The sequence below is a fragment of the Echinops telfairi genome, unplaced genomic scaffold (assembly GCF_000313985.2).
Source record: "Echinops telfairi isolate 266 unplaced genomic scaffold, ASM31398v2 ScPeMD7_31;HRSCAF=116, whole genome shotgun sequence".
NCBI classification, from domain to species: domain Eukaryota; kingdom Metazoa; phylum Chordata; class Mammalia; order Afrosoricida; family Tenrecidae; genus Echinops; species Echinops telfairi.
This window is the reverse complement of record NW_022103928.1, coordinates 38,909,866-38,918,433: the sequence shown is the minus strand read 5'-3', so window position 1 is coordinate 38,918,433 and position 8,568 is coordinate 38,909,866. Positions and strand designations below refer to the sequence as shown.

Genomic DNA, 8,568 nt, shown 5'->3' with positions numbered 1-8,568 from the left:
GAGAAACTCACCGGGCGGGGACCGCGCCCCGCTCTCTGCCCCGACCCTCCGCCCGCCCGCCCCGCGGTCCCACCAGGCTGGGCTCCGGCGGGCTCGGCGGCGTGGCCCCAGACACCGAGGTGGGTGTGCGACCAATCGTGCGTCCCTGGAGGCTGAAGGTGGAAGGGGTTAAAGGCTCAGTCCAACGGTACAGTTAACACCTGTTTGACCCATTGTGTTTCGTTAATGCCAGGGCCCTCCTTTCCTTTCCCACAGCTAAGCCTGCCCCTCGCACCCTCTCTGGGCTCTCGCGCACCTGGGCAGCCGTGGGTCTTCAGGGCTTTCTTTGCAGGGTGACTTGCGGCGGGGGTATGTGTCAAGGGGGCCTGGGAGTTTCCTCAGGCCAGAGATTGCAGGGGCTCTTTCGTTTGCCCCCACCCCTCTTCAAGGGGCCTAAGTTAGAAACCTACCTGTTTTGTGTATTAAAACAACAACCAAAAACTTGTGTTGACAATACAACTACAATTAATAAATACAATTACAGATACAATTAATCCATCGATCCATTTAGTTTCTACGTGTACAAGTCAGTGATATCATTCCTAGTCTTTGGATTGTGTAACCATTGCCCACCCGCCTTTTCTGAGTTCTTGTCCTTGAATAAAGTCACTGACCCTGTAAGGTTGAAACTTTTTCGTTTTGTGCGTTTTAAATAAGTCACTCCTACCTAGGACTTCCCCCGAGAAACCTAATCATCTCAGGTTTTTCTCACAAGGAAACTCTTCTTCCTTAGAGCCTATATGGCAAGAAGTACGGAGATGGTTTATTGAGGATCCACGAAGCTGTTCCGGCCTCGTAGAACAGGGCACACGCCCTGAGTCCTGTCTTCTTTCCCAGGCATCAAGGGTGAGGGGGACCCTTGAAGGAGACCTCTACCTCACAGGCTAGGAAGGTTCCGCTGGCTCACTGGATGGGAGAGTTTTAGCCCATTAAGTCCGGGCCTTGCAGGGCAGTGGTATATCAAAGGTGAAATTCTCCATGTGGGGACCCTCAGGTACAGTAACAAGTCTGGGCTTTAGAGGTCAACTAAATCCAAAGAAGGCTTGAGTCTCAAATTCAAAAGGGTGCAGCTGAAATTAGGACCCAGTCCACAGCTCTTCTTGGCCTCTGTAGAGAATACCTGCCAGGTGCTACCTGCTCTCAGGGAACAAGATTAGCTGAGAAGGCAAGGGTCTTTAACAAAACAGTATATTTTGGTGGGAGAGAAGGGTTTTAGATCAATTGAAGCAGGCAGCCAATATGTTCAAAGACATTGGCTAAGATAGAAGGAGGCAACCCTGAAATCCCCAGAATGATATGGAAAGAGATTTCTTAAGATTCTCTAGTCATATAAATAACCATAAACATGGATTAGCTTCCTCTGCCCCGCCCCCCCCCCCCACGTGATATAAAGCCAGGCCTTCCCTTTTGTCCACTCTGAATCCACCTACTGGATAAATTCAAAATTTGCTCATCTGGCTCTGTATGGCTTATTAGCTGGGTTTATCTACTGTCGGGTTAAAGGGGGATATAAGGTCACTGAGTTGGCGTCTACTCTATGGCTGTGAGTTGTTTTCTGTTTTGTTTTAAGAAAACACTAGCTGAGATCATTGAACTCCGGAGAGCACCTGACCAACTTCCTCGCCCACGCGTTCATCAGGCCTATGCCACAAGGTAAAGTGGATTGATTTTCCTTTTCCTATCTGTGGTTCAGACTGAAAATGATCAGTGAAATGGTGCTAACACAGGCAAGCCAATGCCACAAGGTAAAGTGGATTGATTTTTCTTTTCCTATCTGTGGTTCAGACTGAAAATGATCAGTGAAATGGTGCTAACACAGGCAAGCCAAAGGCCTTAGGGAGCCCAGGTAATTTCCCAAAGTGGGGAATCGGCTGGGTTGGAGTAAATGAGCGCTGACTGAAAGGATAGTCTCTGGGAGAAACTTCTTTCCCGGCCTGCCACCCTCTGGGTTGCTGCATCGCACATTCAGGGCCAGGAAGAAGGATGAGGCGCCCCCTCCTTCTGCTCTTGAGTGGCACTGTGTGTACATTTCTATCTTTATAGGCTATTTAACATCATCTAAGTCAGCACATTCACACGCTACCTCCTGAAACAGTTCAACATCAACCATTCTTTTCCATACAGAGGCCCTGTATTCTTTCCATCTTCTTTTGATGCTTCCTACATGGTTCAATATTTTACCCACAGAATCTTTCAACATTGTAATTCAAGGTCCAATTTTTTTCTTCTGTTTTGTTGGGGGTTTTTTGAGAAATGCTGTGTGTTTTTCCTTTTGGCTTTCTAACTCCAGGTTTTTAATTTTCCCTTTGGACTCTTTTGCTCAGCTTTTATGTCATCATTTCTTCCTTCTATGTTAGCTAGTACGGTATGCTAAAGAGCCCGTTTCAGAGCCTCTTTTGATGTGCATTTTGTCTTTTCTTCCTTTCTGGTCTTTAGAATGGTCTTTTGGTTTCTTCATTGTGGTAGTTACATAATCTGTTGTCAATTTGAGACTTAAGAGTGAAGGGGTGGTGTTTAGCCTGTCAATCGGGTCACAGCTTGATGACCTCATTTGGAGGCACAACAGAGATAAATAGCTTGTTGGAGTCAGAACATGTACTCACTCCCTGTGAGACATTTCCATTGACAAGACACATGGAGCTACACTAGGTCCCTGGAGCTGAAGGAGCCACGTGGAGACCCATGCCAGTGCTGAGATGCTTCCACTGCCACTGGATCCACAAGACTTTCTACCCACTGGCCTGTGAACTTCCTGAATTTGGCATCATTGCATGTGTTTCGTGAGTTTGAAGAGGAATTTATAGGTTGATATCAGACATATGGACTAATATTGGACTATGGACTTGATCTGGACTGGGCTGGGCTGTCTTCTCAATATTCAATTGCTCTTGTACGTAAAGCTCTTTCTTATATATGTATGAGTGTCTCTGAATTTGTTTCTCTAGTCATCCCAGACTAACACACCCTCAATGAAATAGATTGACAGAGTTGCTATAAAATTTGGATAAAAAAAATTGGCTCAAACATAGGAATGACTGTGAGGATGACACAGGACGAGGCAGTGTTTTGTTCTGTTGTACATAGGGTTGGTATGAGTCAAAATTAACTTTCATTTGTATATTTAAGATGAAAGCCAAGATAGATAACCCTTCAAAAACAGTAACAGGAGTAATGGTTCCCTGGGGGGTACAGGAAGAGAGGTGGGGGAGGAGGGAATAGGGAGCTGATCGCATTGATGACTGCAACCCTACTCAGACAACGGAATTGTCTGTGAATGGATAGATTGGATTGTGTAAGACATGGCAACAAAAAAAAACCCAACCCCCCAAAACCATTATAGGGGGGGAAATGTTCCTGGTTGGAAGGGTGGGGGAGGGAAGGGATAAAGGGGAGCTGATATCAAGGAGTTAAAGAAGAAAGAAAACGTTTTTGAAACTGTGGTAGCAGTTGTACAATACAGCTTGATGTGATTGAACTATGCAATGTTATGATATCTGTAACAGCTCTCAATAAAATGATTAATTAAAATAAACAAGTAAAGATAAAAATTAATTGGACAGCAGCACATAACAACAACAAGCTAGCAAATCTTAATGAAGCCCCTTTGTGTAACTAGCTTGATACTAAAGGATAACAGAACAAAATGCTGCATAGATCTGCATCATTCTCATGATCACTGGCATGTTTGTGTTCATGCTATTACATCAGTCCAGCTTACCGAGGGTGTCCGATATCCTTGTTAGCCCTCAGTTTCACCAAATATGATGTCCTCTCCAGAGACTGATCCCTCCTGAAACAAAATGAGTGAGTCAGACAGTGTTCTGTTATGATCTATAAGGTTTCCATTGGCTGGTTTCCAGAAGTAGGTCACCAGGCCTTTCTTCTTACTCTTAGGCTGGAAGCTCTACTGAAACCTGTCCAACCTGGGTGGCCCTGTTGGTATTGGAAATATCAGTGTCATGGCTTCCGGTATCACAGCAACAAAACGGACAGATGGGTGGTGGGATATCTTGTTGGAGGAGGAAAATGTGCAGATGAGAAACAATGAGAAACCACCACCTTATATAACCAAGTACAAAACAGGGGAAAATGGCATGCCCTGTAGAGAGATGGGCTGTAACATGAGCTTAAAGCTTGGTATTTATATATAGACAGGTGTATCTGAGACAATTTTTAATTTTGATCAGACTCTAAAAAGGAGAACCTCAGAATGCAAAGGAAACTGTGCCAAAGTGTTATTTTGGTGGAAGAATAACTAGTTCTGGTTTGTCACTTGCTTAACTATTGCTTTTGCAATTTGTTGGTTTTTTTTTCCCCCTTTGGGTATCAATTTCATCTGTGAAAAAATTGTTTTGCCATCCTCATAAAATGATTATGAAGATTATAAAATAAATGTAAGAAATCCTTTGTTTTTTAATATGGAGTAGCTCAATGGAGGTTATTCAAATTGAGTACCTAGGACAGTCCAGCTACTGTATATATTCTATTTAATTCTCATAACAGTTTTCCGCTGGATGTGTTTTTATGCCTACTTTGATAGATGAGGAGACAGAAACTTAGGCAATTTTCTTGATTTGCCCTCAGATCACTCATCTAGCAAGTGGCAGAGCAAGGACTCGGAGCTATATCTGTTTGGGCAAAGCACATATTCTTTTCACTCACTATGGTTCTCCACATCAGCTGGGTTACTCTTGGCAAAAAATAGCCAGATTAACAACCAATTAATTAATTAGTTTTTAATTAACATTTTTGGATAGAATATACCAAAGTTCTTTTAACTGATTAATAGGTGAACCAAAGAAAGAGAGATTGAAGAGCTGTTAGGAGAATCTCAGAGAAACAAGAGTGCACCTATTCAGTTGAGAAAGGAACATGCAAGTTCACCAAATTATAATACACCAAATTCTCTCTCTACAAACTAATTAATGCGTCTGCAGAAACTTCTTTAGCTGGTGGTCATCATTTAGCTCATCCTTCTAACCACGAGAGGATTGCTGTGAGTTGGAAGCAGTGGTAGTGAATAAGTGAGTGATACAGAGGCGGCATGGGTTAACTACCAGTTCTTAGCAAAAGTAACTGGGTGTGCCTCTGTGTCTGCCCTGGTCTTTATTTATAAAAAGTCAGAGTGATTAGGGTCCCATGGTGACAGGTTGGGCTGCAATCGGCATGGTCAGCAGATTGAAACCACCTGTCGCTCTTTGGGAGAAAGATGAGGCTTGCTTAGTCTCACAAAGAGTCTCAGAAACCCACAAGGTCAGTTTTAGCCTGTCCTACAGGGTTGCTATGAGTCAGAATGCACTCAATGGCGGTCAGGCTTGGGATTGAATTTATCCCATGACACAACTTTCAGACAAATGATAGGTCTATAAGGTGAACAGTGACACCAGGGAGGTATGAACACCTCAGGACAAGCAACCACGTGAGATTCCCCAGGGCAGCATGTGCTCAGGAATAAATGTCCGAAGGTAGGAAGCGATAGAAAGAAGGATGAATGGAGGTGATCGGAGAGGAAGAGGGAAGACCGCTGTCTCACTGTGGGGATGATGATCGCTGTCACAAACCCCTGATGCGTATGGATTGTTGGATGGGAAGTCCACATTGCTCTCTAAACTTTCAACCACATCACACACACACATGAAAAATCCACATCAGTTAGGGTTGGATCCCTCCTACCACGGTCTGGTCTCATTTATATAACAAAAGCAACCGCCTATTTCCAAACAGGATCACATTCACAGGTGACTCAGCACGACTTTATTGTTGGCGTGTTAGGTGCCATCAATTCGATTCGACTCTCAGCAACCTACACCCAGCAGAACAAAACTCTGCGCCATCCTGCGCCAGTCCTTACAATTGTGACGTTTGAGCTTCAGCCACGGACTCAACTCATCTCGAGGGCCTCCTCTTCAGGCTGCCCCTCGACTTTACCTAGAACGATCCACTTTACTTCGGGGATCACATACTTTAGGGCAACACAGTAGAATCCAAAACAAGCAATAAACAGGATAGAGCTCGGGTACTTCTAGTGAAAAGCCAGGTACGACTACTATATTAGCCAGTTTCTTTTTGTTGGTTTAGGACTGGGGTTCAACCACAGGTATGTCAGAAGCCACACACTAGGCACCCCGCAGTGAAGTCGTTAGAACACACAAAGACACAAGGGAGTGTGCAAACCAAGTATAAGAGGCTCATGTGAATCAGAAAAGTCACAGGAGAGCTCTCTGTGGTACACCAGGATGTTCTAAAGCTATACTTTGGGGACTGGGGAGAGGGGTGGGCAGAAAGAAGTAGGAAACACCAAGATGTTCTAAAGATATACTTTGGGGACTGGGGAGAGGGGTGGGCAGAAAGAGGTAGGAAACACCCAGCAGTTCTGATTCGGTTCATGCATTAAGTGTGTCACTCACTCCCTGCCATTGAGTTGATGCCCACTCACAGTGACCCTACCGGACAAGGTAGCACTGCTCCTGTGCCTTTCCCAGACTGTAATTCATGACCCGTGTAGAAAACCCCATTTGGTTTAAGTGGAGAGAAAATGTTTTGAGAATGAAGTACAAATGCGCTTTACACAATTGATGTATGTATGGATTATGATAAGAGTTGTATGAGCCCCTAATAAAATGTTTTAAAAAAAAAAAGAAAAGAAAACCCCATTTTTTTCCTGTGGAGCAGCTGGTAGTTTCGAACTGCGGATCTTATGGTTAGCAGCCCAACTCATAACCACTGTGCCACCAGGGGTCCTACATAAGAAGTGTAGAAAAATTAAATAAACAACCAAGTACTGGTCGTTAAGTATTTAAAAAAAATGTTTAAGCCAAAATAAAGGTTAAAAAAATGTAACCCCTAAACCAAAATAAAACAGCAAAAAATCATAACCAATTTTAAAAAGAGCATTTTTAAAAATGTTTTTTTCATTGCCTTCCTTGGTCACGCCTTGTGATGGGTCCTGGTTAGATTGGGTGCGCTATTGCCCCAGTCCTCCTGTTGCCTTCCTAGGGAAGAGGCCCATTAAACCTTGCAGCCTGTGAGATGGGAAGTGCCAAGGCACAAACTTAGGCAAGAGCTAGTAACATTGGAGATCTAGGAGAATAGAGAGCTAACAGTTGGGGAAGTAGGAGGGGTGGAATTCAGGCCAAGTCCATTGTGGAATGCTGCCAAATATGTGATGAGCTTTCCTATTTGCCTGTTGGGCATTAAAATACCATGAATCATTGACAAGAAACCAAACAGTGCTGAATCTATATAACAATTTGAAGCCATATTGCTCCAAGTAAAATCAAATTAGAAGTCCTTTCCCAATTAGATTATGCAAACGCTTACACAGAGCACAAATAGTTGTGTTCATCATACACGACTGCCATCGCCACCTTACACCTCTCTCAGCGCAGATACACTCAAGCACACCCATCTCAACACTCAGGCTGTGTCAACATCCTACCTCTAGATAATAAATATGAGACACAGCACACACTGTTTTTAATTGCATCTATAAACTGGGATTAACCCCCAAGTCAGGTTTCACTATTGCAATTAAATGTCCTCAAATAAATTGTTTCCTCAATAAACAAATGGAAGGGACTCTGTGTTTGCCCTGAATAATAACAGGTGTAATATTTTACTTGCTAAAGTTAAGTATTAAGTGGAATCACTTGCTAGCCCTGATTTATTCCCTGAGATCGGAAAGTCATTTTTCACTACGTCATGTGCCGCTTCAGTACTGTATAAACAGCTAATAATGCACTAAATCAACTTAGCACGACCTTGCATTTCACCTAATGCCACCAAGCCTTAAAAACCTGAGCTGGGTGTTCTCAAGAGAGCCAAAGAAAATAGAAGTTATCTTGAAAATACAACCTGATGGAAGATTAAAATTTTTTCTTTAGCCTCTACAATTCAACATGTAAGAATTGTTAGATCATTAAACAATCCAATAATGTTTTACAGCTGTGCATTCTTTCTGGGATTCCCAGTAGTAGATGCATACATAAGCTTGAAGGCTAAACACTTCTGGCCTCGTTTTGCAGCTTGCAAGAAGATTGGGTAGACCTTAAGGGACTAATGATAGAGCTGGGGTCCCATGTGCCATGTGATTAGGCACTCACCTGCTAGCTGAAAGGTTGCAGGTTTGGATTCACCCAGAGGTGACACTATAGAAAGGCCTGGTGGTCTGCTTCTGAGAAATCATTCATTGAAAAATTCCGTGGAGCCCAGATCAACTTTGACACATATGAATCCCTTGAGAAGGTGCTACATATTATGGTCTTATCTCCTCCATTAGTTAAGTTGTACAAGCAACTCTTTCTTTTTAAAAAGACATTTATTTAGCGTGATGATCAGACCATTACATTTAGCAATCAACAGCATGGGTGCAAAAAAAAAAAAAGAAAAAGGAAAAACTACATTAAAACCCCTTGTTGGAATGCTTTACACTTTCCACAGAACAGAAACTAAAATAACCTGTTATACAATTAGTCACAAATACAGTCCTCAAGTTCTTTTGCCCATACACATGAGTATTGTCTAAAACAT

The 8,568-nt window shown here is 43.1% G+C and overlaps 1 long non-coding RNA gene across 1 annotated transcript in view; it reads left to right on the top strand.

Moving 5' to 3' along the window:
* The first annotated feature begins 1,608 nt into the window (after positions 1 to 1,608).
* The window catches only part of LOC123521644, a 17,626-nt gene continuing 10,666 nt past the window's right edge, over positions 1,609 to 8,568 (top strand). The window contains exon 1 of the long non-coding RNA XR_006680033.1: positions 1,609 to 1,692. This is a non-coding gene — a long non-coding RNA (uncharacterized LOC123521644). The remainder of the gene's footprint in view (positions 1,693 to 8,568) is intronic.